Source organism: Eutrema salsugineum, unplaced genomic scaffold, assembly GCF_000478725.1.
Source record: "Eutrema salsugineum unplaced genomic scaffold, Eutsalg1_0 scaffold_3, whole genome shotgun sequence".
In the NCBI taxonomy this organism is placed as follows: Eukaryota; Viridiplantae; Streptophyta; class Magnoliopsida; order Brassicales; family Brassicaceae; genus Eutrema; species Eutrema salsugineum.
Window position 1 is genome coordinate 10,772,459 of NW_006256756.1, and position 14,348 is coordinate 10,786,806.

The 14,348-nt window shown below is 30.3% G+C and overlaps 1 pseudogene; it reads left to right on the plus strand.

The window, feature by feature from the left end:
• Positions 1-12,497: 12,497 nt before the first annotated feature.
• LOC18014469 lies at positions 12,498-14,076 on the plus strand (annotated as a pseudogene).
• The last annotated feature ends 272 nt before the right edge of the window (positions 14,077-14,348 follow it).

Here is a 14,348-nt window from a genome sequence, read left to right on the forward strand (position 1 = left end):
TTATTTGTAGACTTTCTCTATTCTGCCTCTCTATTTACACTGTTTCTTCTTTGTGTTCTCGAACTTATTACTTAGTAATTTTATGCCTGCTTTTAAAACTAAGATCAATGCTTTTGTTTAATACTTTCTTATTGTTTATATATTAATTTTGTGATGTATTATCAAACTATATTTTATGAATTATATGTGTTTTATATAGCTCATATTGTTAGGTTCGATGTCAGGCTATGTCCTCTTTATAAGATTTATGTGGCTTCTGTTATGGAAAATATTTACATTATTTTTGGTATAGTCAGAGTAATTGCCTAAAATTAACATACTTTAGATCAGGATACTTGACTAAGGTAAACATATTAGGAAATATATATATATACTTCGACTATTTGTCACAGGAAAACGTACTGACTGTCGTCATAAATTTTCAATAGAATTCTAACTATAATTGTCTTTTCCAAGACCTCATAAAAAACTTTAATGATCGTGATAGTAAAGATATTCTACGATATGGACCCAATCGTGTTTAGTCTTGATGGTTTTTCATGAAAATCGAAATCAGTAATATTTTTGTAGAGATTTGGATTCGTTTAATGTTTAGATGTTTATTTGCTTAATAATATCTGGTATACCTATATCAATAATATTAAATCATGATTGATTAATGGGTCCAGTATATATACATTTTTAGCTACCTTAATAACCAACTTATATTCGGATATCGAAATAATAATAAAAAATAATAATACAATCATGAATTCCTTAATTTAATAATGATTTATCGGTATGAAAACATTAATATACACATATGTTTTGTCTTCGAATTAAAACAAACTTTTAAATCATATAGAAAGAAGATATACATATATAGATTGTGTTTTGTTATATTTTTTAAAAATTATAAAGTTATAGATAATTTATTTTTTAGTGGTCGTGATCATATTGTATTTATATTTAATATATATGTATATATATATATATAACGGATAATGGAAATCGTTTTAAATGACTCGGTTCAAGTAAACGATTTCTAATGAATCGTCATCATTATGCATAATAATATTTTAAAAAACTTAACGTGCATATATAGATGATCTGATAAAGACTCGATGCAACAGAACATAACTACTTTCTGATATTTTATTCTCTCTAAACATCTGACAAACATGGGTAGTTAAAGTTTTGAAAAAGTGGAGCGTGAACGATCCACAGGGATTACCAGGTTTTGGCTTCATTATGCCCGATGAGAACGTTAGTTTTATTATAAACTAAACTCTTTAGTATTAAATCTCTGATTCTGTATATTTCTTTATTGTTTCTATAATTTCTATATTTCTTCTTATATTGTAGGGATGCCGAATTCAGGCAATTGTTCACAATCAGATGTTCGAGTATTTCGAACGAGTTTGCCATGAAGGTCACTGGATTATGTTATCTCGGTTTAGTCTCAACCGATTGCTCAGTAATGATTGCGATAAGATAACTAGACACGATTTTATGATTACTCTGACTGACGACACAAAGGTCTCACGTATAATACCAATATCTAATAAGGCATTCCTCAGTTTCGTACAATTTTCACAGATTATCAATAATCCTTTCGCTCATGAGTATCCTATTGGTTAGTATAATCATATATTTTTTTTTTGTTTTTTTTTTGTTCTTTTTTTAAAAATTCGCTGTAGTTTTATTGATATGTGTGTTTATTCGGATTTGATTGGTGTACTTGACATTGTAAGAGATCTCATACCAGTTGTGCAGACAGATGGAAAAATTGTCCTCACATTTCGTTTTCGTCTTAAAAACAATGAGTAAGCGCATTCTTATTATTTTCTATTGCTTATTGTTATGATAATTTAGTTTTACAATAACTCTATTATGTAATTTGAAGGGATAATACATTGGAATGTATTGCACATGGCTCATTAGCATCTGACATAAACGAACAATGCATAGGATATGATGGTCCATTTGACGTCTGTGTTTTAATCGATTGGTGTGTTACGAGAACTGGAGGTATACCTTTTAATTTGATATAACTCTAAACAATTTGAATTTTTAGATATCATGCTTTTTTATTAGAAGAAATTACTATCCAAAATCACAAAGAAGAAGGTCTTTCGCGTTTTATGACTGCTCCTGGAATGGATGAAGTTTCTGAATTTCGGGCAAAGTAAGATAATTATTATGACATTAACGCTACTCCCTTAATATAGCTTTTTTGTAGTACTATATTGTTTACATATATTCTTAAATATTAATTACAGGACTTATGTGAAGATACGAAACGAAGTGCATGGAAACAGTTCTTTTTTTTAGATATGTACTAGCTATAATTTATATTTTTATTATTATTTTTGTTATCGTTTTTTTTTTGGTTTTTGGTTATTGATTTTATCATGTTCTACTAAACACTATGTTTTATAAATAATATGATTTTGTAGCATCTATGAAAGAACAAATAAGAATCTAGAAACAGTTGTTTTTGTTTGTTCACTGAAGAAATAATTACTTGGTTGAATTTACGCGTTCTTGAACACGATAACAAGTCACCATCTTTAAAATATATATGTACATGTTTATGATTTAGCTAATGTAAATTTTCTTTACAATAAAATTGTCATTTAAAATATATAGATGTTGTTATAGTAAACAATTTTAAGAATTGGTAACAATGAGAATTGGACTCTCAAAGATCTGACTGGAGAATTATAGTGAAGATACTCAAAAAATGGGTGGTGGATTACTCGGACGATAATCGAAGTCTAAATTTCATTCTGGTCGATGAAAGGGTAAATTTCATTAACCTATAATGGTATTTGTGATATTTATTATTGGTTATGCTTATTGTTTTAACATACACTAATTTGTTCTTTTGTTGTTCTAATGTTATCGTATAAACTTCTAGGGTTGTAGAATACAGGCTCGGGTAAACAATCAGATGATGGAGCATTTCAATCAAATATGCGAAGAAGATCAATGGTTTATGTTGACTGGATTTCTTTTGAATCCTTACAGCTGGACTAATATCCAAAGTATTACAAAACACGATTACGTTATTACACTGACAAAGGGAACAACGATTTCACCAGCTTTACCATTAACAAATAATTCGTTCTATAATTTTGTATCATTCCTCTCGATTTATGAATTCCCAGATGCTCATTATTATCTAATTGGTAAGAATATTTTGGTATCTTCTTATAATGCAAAATTTATAGTTCACACTAATGTCTTTATTTTGACTAATTACAATCGCAGATTTGATTGGAGTCGTCGAAGATGCTAGATATTTTACTATTACATACCCGGATGGAACGACTTCATCATCAATTCGATTTAATATAATAGATGATGAGTAAGTATATCTCAAACTATATGTTTTTGAAGTTTAACTAACTAATTATTAACTACATTCTTTGTCAAAATATAGGGAGTATATGCTAGAGTGTGTTGCACACGGTGAGTTGGCAACTGAAATAAGAGATAAGTCTAGAGAATACGAAGGTCCCTTTGCTATATGTGTGTTAACCGATTGGTGTGTAGCAATTGACGGGGGTATGTTCTCTGATGATACATCAATATGTTATTTATAAAATCGTTGTATATAACATAAAAATATTCCAATATATATGTTTTAGAGAATGTGTCTATCAAGGATCATGATGATGATGGTGTGTCCCGTTTTATCACTGATTCACCTATTGATGAAGTTTTAACCTTGCGCAACAGGTAAGTATGTTTCTATGTGTTGTTTAAATTGACTTATGAAAAAAAAAATATTTTCATATATTTAGATCTACATGATTTTGTTATATGGGGTGGATTGAGATAATGTCTAATGGAGTGGGCCGATTAAAAGGATTCAAAATCGATAATCCATATATATTATTAGTTTTGTTAGACACTTTTTTGTATTTACAAGGCTGTTTTGCGATTATTAATAAATAATAATTTATTCTAATTTGGGTTTAAATTACTCCTTATATATATAATATACATTGTTTTGGGAAATTTACTACTGGAGTATGATTATGTGCTATCATGAGTTGATTATTTATGAAGGATTGTCATTGGATAAAAATAACATTATTCTAATAAATTGGATTATAAACGATATTAAATATTTTTAATAATGTTCTGTAAAAAAATAGCGCGTGTTGGATTATTAAAAAGCATGTCAATAACATATATAACTGATTTGATTTTAAATCTGTTTGATGTAAATGGTTTAATATGTTACACTTAAATTATATATCATCTGAGCCAAATATTTTTATACATCTTATGGGCCAAAAATTCGATTCTTCCTTTAACAGATAAACCGTGTTAACCAATAATCTATCTAGAATATTCATCATAAGTTGCAACTTTTCAAAAATGGAGCATTTTTAGTTTAAAAAATACGTAAAATGCACTGATCACGCAACACTTTCCATAACCGTCATTTGGATGTTATATATATCTTCATTTCCTCATATCCATTGTTAAAAATAAACAACAAAGCAATCCTTCTCCCCAACTGTTTCTTTGGCTTTATAAAAACATTATCCACATGACTACATATAACTCTGTTGATGAGTTACATGCATGGAGACGAGATTGGAAAATCTGTGTCAAAGTTTTGAAAAGATGGAATAAACCTGATCGTCAAGGCTTACCAGGGCTGAATTTCATTTTAGTCGACGAAAATGTAAGTATTATCTAATATGAATATATAACTGTTTTGTCTATATTTATTGTTTGTTTGATCTATTTGCAAATTTCATTCTATATAGGGTTGTAGAATTAATGCTTCATGTGGTAACCTCGCCTTTCCATATTTTTACCGTGTTAGGACCGAAGGACAATGGCTTGAATTGTCTAAATTCGGCTTGATACCATCTGAATGGAAGAATGAGGGTAGAACAACGAGACACAATTATCAGATCATTCTCACTACTAGGACAGAAGTCTCAAGTCTACGACCATTGACAATGGATCCCTTCATGAAATTTGTCCCTTTTAGTGAGATATACAGAATTCTTTATGCTCAGTTGTATCCTGTTGGTAAGATTAACTTCTAATATTCGTTTCAGTGATTTCATATATAAATTTGTACATATATAGAAAAAAAATGAATTTCGTTTATGATAAATATTTCTCTCATAATTGATTTGTAGATCTCATTGGAGTGATGGAAAATGTTAGCGACATTGAAACAGAGAATAACCCTGATGGAGATATTATTCAGAAACTTTCACCATCACAGATCTCGAGTAAGTTTATATTTTCTCTCACGATCACTATGTCTTGGTAACAAAGTTTGTAACTTAAATTGTTCAAATCAAAGGGATGTGAAGTTGAAATGCATCGCATACGGGGACTTTGCCGCTGATATCAAAGAAAGAACCAAAGGATTCACTGTCCTTTTGCGGTTTCTGTCTTAATCGATTGGAGTGTAAATAAAAAGAAGGTATGGATAATCAAGCATATGTCATTATTATTTTCATTTTGTGCAATATATGTTTTATATCTATTTTGCATGTATATTTCCTAATAATAATTTTATACGTGTAGATGAAATAACTATCCATTCACATGAATCAATTGGTTTTTCCCGTCTTCTCCTTGATCCCACTACGGATGATGCCCTGATTTTTAAGAGAAAGTAAGTAATCTGAAAAATATAATTGGAGAGTTTTTTATATATAACAATCTTATAGTATGTATATGTCTCTTAAACCACCAGGATTCAGGAAAGGTGGAGCACATTTTAGACACAAGACGGAAATATAACTTATAACAATACTTAATAGAGTATTGTTCTATTAATTTCTTTTTATAAATATTTATATAACTTAAAACTTGTGTGTTGGATCTTATTACATGATCTATTTTAGTATTTGCATGATTTATTTCTTTGTATAAGTATTTATATAACTTAAAACTTGTGTTGGATCTTATTATACAATATTTTAGTCTCAATTATTGAAAATAAAAATGTGATGTTTATGTTACAAAAATTTCAATAATCAAATTATAATAAGATTTATATGATGATTGTGTCCGCGCGACGCGGGCAGATACCTAGTTAGAGTAATGAAAAACAAAAGCATAAGACGTTAGATATTACAGTGACATGCCATGATCACTGCAAGAAACAATGACCCGATGTTGCTTTGAAATCCTGTTAAGAGCAAAAAGAAGAAAATAAAATTGTTATTGCAAATGAAGACAAAACCATTATCTTTACATGAAAAACCCTTTATCAAATACGCTATAAATATAGAACATAATCATGAGTTTCCACAGAAATTATGCAGCTTAAGATTATATTTTGAACAATTGAATACTAACGTTTTCATGAGAAAGATAAAAATCAAAAGTTTGAGCTCATTAAAGAAAATTAATAAATTTAAACAAAAAGATAAAAATTGAAAATTGAAAACTTAATTATTAAAGTGGAGACTCTCAGGTACATGACAGCACCACAATTAAAGTTAACATCTGTGTTAATATTTAATTCATTTAATTTTGATTGTCTACATTAATTATGATGTATACATGTCAATACCAGAAGACGAGATTTGTTATTAAAATCATTGAAATCTAAGCTTGTATAATTAGTGTCCATTCTATTGTTTCTCTTATTTTTACCATAACTTAGTTGTGGTTTTTGAAAAAACTAATATTTATTTCTCTTGACCATTTATCTTCATGATTTTGTCTATTTTTACTATCTTATATTCTTTTGAAACAAAGCTAATATAAGCAGGATTTTGAGGCCACAACTAAAACGAAATTCAAGGAGTCTAGAGATAAGAAGTATAAAGTTTTGATTTTTCTATCTTTCTAAAATATTATTACATTACACAATGCATTTTTGGGCAGTGATTTAAAAAGAAAAACTGAGATTTTCTGTTATTGGATTTAAAAAAACATCGCAAGAATTAAACAATGAAGTTAAATTGTGTGAATTGTAATAGAATTTTACACATTTTAAAAATGTTCAACTTTGAGTTTGCAAAAAATGTACAACCTAGAATAAATAAATTAAATTTTTTTAAAATTTTAAAATAAAGTAGAAATTTATAAAAATCTCACTATTTATATAAAATATAAGTTTTGGAAGTTTGAGACGGAAAAATAGTAGATACAATGACAAAAGTGCTACAAGCCATCAATAATCTTTCAGATATATATACATCCAAATGTAATACAAAACTTAGTAAACTAATTTCACTATAAAAATATATTCTTACACAGTAAACCATAATTAAAATACTATCACAATATAAAAATTATTTAATTAACGTTAATATTACAAAACTAAATCTCTTTCCGCGCATAATATGGGCCAAAATCTAGTCAACATGCATTACAGAATGATCAAACATAAAAAAAAGAAGCTCACTTGGAATAATAATAATATATATTATAAGCGAAGTAAAAATTTCGTTTGAAACTCTCTCATTCAATCTCAGGGTGGCTAATTACCTTTTACCCCTTTTTAAATTTGTTTAAATTTTTTCTTTTAAAGAAATAGAAAAACAAAGAAAATTTTTTAAATCTAAAATCTAAAATCACGAATAAAATATAAGTTGTAATATTAAAAAAAAAAAACTAAATTCACGATTTTATCAGAATCTGAATTAGGTTATATCATTAGCCTATGTATACTACATACATTGACAATAACCTTCTACTTTTTTTTCCTGAATACTAATGCATTAGGTTTAACTCTTGTTCTTGCTTTTCTTATCCTCTTCCTTTTTTACACATTCGATATAGAACTAATTAGTTTCTTTGAAAAAATTATAGGGGGTATGCTTGTTTGTTGGCATCAATATTTGATTGTGATTAACTGATATAACTGATATTTTCGGTTTGTGTTAATCTTTGATTGTGATTAACTGATACTCTGTTTTTTTAGATTGTGATAGTTTTTTGGTTGTTAGTTTGTGGTCTTACTTCCTTTAGTTGTTTTTTTTTTTTTTGGCTGTATAGGTTCTGGTGTTTTGCAGTTGGATTGCTTACGTCGCTGGTGGTTGAGTTCTACAATGCCGTTCAGAGATAAAATTATTTTTTTCTATGTTTTTCGTTGTATTTTGTGATTGTGTTTTTCCAATGTAATTTGGGAGGTTTGTTCGACTCATTTTCTTTGTTTTCGTGTGGGTTTAATCCAATTTTTGTGTGGTTAACGTGCACTCGAAGCTATGTTAGTACGAATTACCAAAGATCTTACTTCTTCTTTGACGGACGTCACAACTCAGAGAAGGCGCAAGAGGAAATTGCTCATCTTCTCTATGGAGCCGATCCTAACGTGATCCAGCCGATGACTGTACGTGAGCTCATCGTCTTTCCGGTTTAGGAGAATATGCGTGAGTTTTGGGAGCCAAACAAGTTGTCTATTCGTTGTCGTCGTCCATTTCAATCCATCTTCCTCCCATGGAAGCATGTTCTTCTCTTTTGGGAGCCAAACACCAGAGTAATTACATCTGTTTCTTTGTGGTTGTAACAATTATTTCTATGCTCACCCGCTGATTAACGGTTCTTTTTTTTTTGTGGGTTTTGTTTCTGTAGCATGTATATTGTTTTGCTCTTAATATTCGTAAGGTTGTCGTGGTTTTTGGGAGAAACGATGTATACACCGAGCAAATATCATTAGACACCTACACTGACAAAACAACAAAATTTTTGATCAATTATCAACGAAGAACAACGCATAAACAACAACACAAGATCAAAGAACACTATCTTCAAAATTTTAAAATCAAAAGAAAATTTAAACAAGTAATTAGAAAAAGAAGTCACAAAAGGGAAAGATGAGAAACGATGCCACATGATCCAAAAATATCAACTGCAATGAGATAAAAACAGAATGATACAAATGCAAAAATACAAAACCCGCAGAATACAGTAAACATTACCAAGAAAACGCACACCGCGTAGAAACTCAACAATACTGAGGTTGGGAGAAACGATATATACCTCTTCGCGATGCCTGCATGAAGCTAAGAAGAACAAGAATGGAGCTGCATATCATTTTATGTGGAGAATCTATGATGACCTGAACAAGTTCTTTTGATCAAAACATTCACTGTCTAATGTCTCTTTGTTACCATGTGTTTTTTTTTAAGACGGGAACACCACTACTAAGACTTTTAACATCTTCCACAGGTATTTTGTATGCATCAAAGTAGACTGGCCAATGTCTTTGGACCACCATTTTTTCTGTATAGAATTATTAAATAAGAGCAAACCAGGGAGATGGCATGGAAGTTTTAGACTTTGCAAGAAGCCAAATTAAGTAAACGGATGAAAAAATGGAGGATGACAACGAGGCATGGAAGTTTTAGACTTTACTTATTCTGTTTTTATCTTCTATGCATTGGGTCTATACTGTTTTCAATGTGAGCAACGAGGCAATGAATTTGAAAAAAAAAGTATATTGCAAATATGTTTCATATGATTTGATTTTGATTAAAAATGATAAAAAAAAAATTCTTACAAAACCTCTGAGTAATCAGAAACAAGAGCAAAACAGGGATGAAAAAGGACCAATCGCCTCTAACCAATTACAAATGGGTAATTGGTGGATCCGCTTCATAAGGAAAGCCACCCGCAACATAACATTGACGTCTATCCGCCAACGCACTCAATCTCTAAGGTCAAATTTATGTAGACTGTATTTATTGTTAGTCTTGAGATTTTTGATCAACTATTAAATCATCAATGAATTTCTCTTAATGCATTTCACTAACAATTTATTCGAGTTGATCATTTAAGTTAAACCAGTTTTATTCACTTTTTGCCAATTCAGTCATATAAGTTAAACGTTTTTAGTCAATTCGATCGATTAATCATTAATCCATGTTGGTGTTTACTGTGTTTTTTTTTTCAAAAAGATACAGCACTCATAATTTTAAAGAAATTACCATAAGAATTTAAATAACAATGGCCAAGTAAATCGTTCAAAGAACAATTATAAAGATGCCAAGACCATAATGATGAAAGAATTAAAATTCCAGTAGTAAAAAAAAATCGACTAACAATTCTATAAAAGTGTAAAGATTAGAAATAGGGACAACCAAAAATATATTATTTAAATAACATTACAAATTTCTTAAAATCAAAAGCTGTATAGTTACGTACAAACAAAAATGTTAGTAAAAAAATCTTATTCTCGCTTTCCTAATTTTACAAAATTTATTATACTACCTTTAATGAAAATGATTATTTACAAATCCATATTGATTATAATTTTTATTCAAATATGGGAAGAACAAAACCGGGAGAAGAATAAGAAAAAATAGAAGGAAACGAAGAAGAACAAGAAGAAAAAAAAAATCGAACGACAATGAAAGAAATGAGGCAGAAAACGAAGATAAAGTCATATAAAACTTTATAGTTTTAAATTATCCAAGCAAACTTTTAATGTTTTAAAGTTCTAAATTAACTCCTAAATCTCAAAGCACAACTTCCATTTTTTTTGTTTATGCTAGAGTTATTTTTTTATAGAAAAAACTAACAAATTGTAGCTTTTTCTTTTCTTAAAGTCACAGTTTGTTCTAAAGTAACAGTAATAAATCACAATTGCAAACAAGCAACCCTGTAATAATTTAATGAAACATCTATATCTGCGCAAGGCGCGGACCAAACATCTAATATGATATAAATTGAGGAAAAATAGTTGTTATATTCCTTTTATTTTAGTGCTTTCGGTGTTTTGTTATAAGTGATGTTTTAAAAGATTTTATGATATAAATACATTTTTTGGTCGACTTATGATATAAATAAATTTAAATGCATAAAAATAATTTTTAGTAATATTAAATTAATTAACCAAAAAATAAAGTGGGCGAAATCTTTGGGAAGCCGCGTTAACGCAATAAATTTCAGTCCTGATATCTAAGAGAATAATTATAACAAATAACTAATTTTAGACTCGTATTTGCAAGAATAACCATACACTATTTGAGTAACTATTCAATTTTTTTAATACTAATATACCCCTACAAATCTATACTCCTCTACTCATATCTATATCTCTTTCTCTTTCTCCTTTCTCTTTCTCCTTTCTCCTTCTCCTTTCTCTTTCTTTCGTCTGTATTTTCTTATGCCTCTTATGTCAAATTTTTTACTTTCATCTTCTCCATCGTTCATCACTCTATTTCTTTAAGTTTCTCTTATAATTTTCTTCATATTCAGCTGAAATCACCATCACAGAATCTGTTTATTGGAAAACCAGATCTAAAGTTAATTGGATATGATCAAAGTTGGTTAAAATTTCACCTAAACTTTCAACAAAAAATTAACATTGATATGATTTCTTTGTAAGTAAAAACAACTTCGTATTCAATTGTTAGAACAAATAATGATCATATTAGATTGATGCTAACATATATAATAGTGTGTATCTATCTGAATTACTCTTATAATTCTATTGTTAGACTGCTAACAATATATATAGAGTGTTATATGTATTTGTAGCGTACTAACTACCAAAATAACACCTGTAACAATCTAGATAATTCATAATTGTTATCAATCTAACATATTTTTTACCTAGTTAATTATAAGGTTAGACGTTAATTTATATGTAACGTGCTAAGTATATTAATAACATCTTTAACCATCTATATAACTCATTATTGTTATCAATCTAACATATTTTTTACCTAATAAATTATAATGTTAGATGTTAATTTATATGTAATGTGCTGAATATATCAATAATATCTTTACTCATCTATATAACTCATTATTGTTATCAATTTTACATTATATTTATCGTGTAAAACATAATGTTATATTCTAAATTTATATGTTTATATATGATGTGGCTCTCGTTAACGCAGAGATATCACCTCTATTCTACAAAATCTCATAGCCACCCTATAAATACACAGTGATATATGTCAGACAATTTTTGCAACTTAAGAGAAAATATCAACAGGGCAACATCGTCTTTACTGCTAACCATGGGCACAGTATATTTTGTTTTAGGTAGACCCGTAGTCATTCTCTTAATTTCCACTCCTATTTAGATTATTCAGCTAATTGGTTCTATCTAAGAACCCTCTCTCTTGCCTTTTTATTTATTTTAAATTTTACGAACTCCTCTAAACGTCTCCCACTGGAGGTGCTCCAAACCCAATGTGCCTCTAGAAAATACATTTCCATATCAATTAGTCCATCATCAATAAATCCCTTCCGTAAGTTACTACTGTACGCTGGATTAGTATTAATGAGAATCATGTGATCCTTATTTATAGGAAGGACCAATATATCTTCAACATGAATCCTTGATTCCTCTGGTTATTAAGATACAAACATGTTTTTTTTTTTTTTGTGTTTCAAACATATCTTTAGCGTGAATCAAAGATTCCTTTCTCGTTGGTTAAATGTAATGAAACAATAGACTTTGCAACTTGTCTGGTCCATGTGGTGCGATCATGGGTCTATATATCAAATTTTCATTCTTACTCTCATTGTGTACCCACAAACAAATCCTTCAAATGGCTTCAATAGGGTTATTTGAAGCTTTCATAACTTTCTTTTGCTTTCTTGTCTTCTATAACTTCCTCGTCAAGAAACCCTACTATTATTTACTCATCCAGAAAACCCTTAAAAGCTACCCTTGGAACTGGCCGGTTCTCGGGATGCTTCCGGGTGTGCTCGTGCGGCTCCACCGCATCTATGACTGCAGCATCGTTCTCGAGAAAACAAACATGACGTTTCAATTCAAGGGCCCGTGGTTTGCTGGAAAGGATATATTGTTCACGGTTGATCCAGCTAATATTCATCATATAATGAGCTCAAACTTCTCAAACTACGTCAAAGGACCGGAGCTCAAGGAGATATTTGATGTTTATGAAGATGCGGTGTTCAACACCGACTCGGATCTATGGAAGAATACGAGAATGTGCTTACAGTCCATGGTCAATCATCAAGGGTTTCAAAGGCTATCGGTGAACACCACATAACGTAAACTCAAGGACGTGCTTCTTCCTCTTTTTAATCATTTTGTAGAGGAAGGTACGGTTGTGGACTTGCAGGATGTCTTCGGGAGATTCACATTCGATACAACAATAATTACAGTAACTGGGTCTGATCCTCGATCTCTCTCCATTGAAATGCCACAGGTTGATGATTTGATTAAAGCCTTAGACGATGCTGCACAAGCGGTTTGCTATAGGCATACAATACCAAGATTCATGTGGAAGCTGCAAAGCGGGGATGGGATTGGGACAAGAGAAGAAGATGACTGAAGCTGGTGCCACTTTTGATCGTGTGTGCACGAAATACATAACAGACAAGAGAGAAGAGATAAGAGCAAATGGGATTAATCATCATTCCAAAGAAGAAAGTGATGAGGATATTTTAACGTCCTCCTTAAAGCTAGATGCAACCAAGTACGAGTTCTTGAACATGGGTGATGATAAAATCTTGAGAGACATCATCTTGAGTATCGTTATAGCGGGAAGAAGTACCATTGCCTCTGCTCTCACTTGGTTCTTTTGGCTTATGTCAGAAAATCCTAAAACGGTGACTAAAATTCTCCAAGAGATCAACACAAATCTGACAAGATCCGGAAATGGCCAAGACATGTCTTCTTCTGTCGATTCCAAGGAGTTCTTGAATAAGTTGGTGTATTTACACGGCGCCTTGTGTGAAGCAATAAGGCTCTACCCACCAATTCCATTTGAGCGCAAGTCTCCTGTCAAACCAGATGTTCTTCCAAGTGGCCACAAAATCGAGGCAAACTCTAATATTCTCATCCCTATCTACACATTGGGGAGGATGAGAGCCGTTTGGGGAGAAGACGCAGTGGAATTCAAACCAGAGAGATGGATTTCTGAGACCGGAGGGTTAAGACATGAGCCTTCTTTTAAGTTCTTATCGTTTAATGCCGGTCCAAGAACTTGTGTGGGTAAGCATTTAGCTATGACTATAATGAAGATAGTCGTGGTTGAGATACTACAAAACTTTGACATTAAGGTCGTCGAAGGACATAAGATTGAGCCTAAACATGGTCTTATTCTTATAATGAAGCATGGTCTTAGAGTCACACTGGCTAAGAGATGTTCAACTTGAAATGAAATGCTTATTTTTTTTTTAATTCACTATCGGAAATTGTATAATAATAAGTTGATAACAACCTATGTGATATTGTTAGAATGTATTTTGCAGACATATCATTAATTTGTATTTCCTCATTAAATGTGTTAATATCAATTTCATTAATAATATAATTCATTTACATAATTCCTACTTACGTTTAGCTAGGAAAAATTCAACCAATTATATTTTAAATTTACTTTCAAATATTTGATATATAATTCATATATGGAAACAAAATTTGAATA